This window comes from Cucurbita moschata, unplaced genomic scaffold (assembly GCF_002738365.1).
Source record: "Cucurbita moschata cultivar Rifu unplaced genomic scaffold, Cmos_1.0 Cmo_Scf00065, whole genome shotgun sequence".
Lineage (NCBI taxonomy): Eukaryota > Viridiplantae > Streptophyta > Magnoliopsida > Cucurbitales > Cucurbitaceae > Cucurbita > Cucurbita moschata.
The window spans coordinates 784,618-785,464 of record NW_019268581.1 but is presented as its reverse complement, the minus strand read 5'-3'; positions in this window follow the sequence as shown (position 1 = coordinate 785,464).

The following is an 847-nucleotide window of genomic DNA, read 5'->3' as shown; positions in this document are numbered from 1 at the left end:
GGAAGATCATTTTATATGCATTGTTATTAATTCTTTCAAGGACTTGATAAGGGTCATCCCCTCTTGGATGTAACTTTGTCTTCCTTTGAGATGGGAATCACTCCTTACGAAAATGTATCCAAAGCCAGTTACTGGTTTGAAAAATGATTTCATTCCGTCTTTTGTTAATTCTTGAAGCAACATTAAAATTTTGTTTCTCAATTGTCTCCTTCCCCTCTTTATGCAATGTTTTGATCCCATTTGCCTTACTTGTGGCTGCTTTACTCACAAAAATATTAGAATGACTAGAAAGCAAATCAAGACGCGTACGTGGATTAAATTCGTAAGCAACTTCAAAAAGAGAACAATGAGTGGCAAACATTCGTCCCAAGACTTAATATTCTTACAAATAATAGCCCTAAGCAATGCTCCTAGTGTTCTATTAACCACCTCAGTTTGCTCGTTAATCTGAAGATGACATGTAGTTGAAAACAATAATTTGTTACCCAATTTATGACTTAATATTCTTATAAATAATAGCCCTAAGCAATGCTGCTGATATTTTATTAACTACCTCGTTTGCTCATGAGCCTGAGGATGACATGCAGTTGAAAACAATAATTTGGTACCCAATTTATCCACCATACTTTCCAAAAGTGACTTAAAAATTTAATATCCCTATCATTTTTTGTGTGCAGCAAACATTGGCAACATTGACTACAAAACTTATAAACATTGTGCTTCATGGCAAAGGTCATATGGATCGTGATGAGCATTTTCTCTCATATCTTGGTTTCGCTAACTAAAGTTTTCCAATAACTCCCAAACTTCATTACCTTATATAACCTCTTGGGATAAGGATTCATAT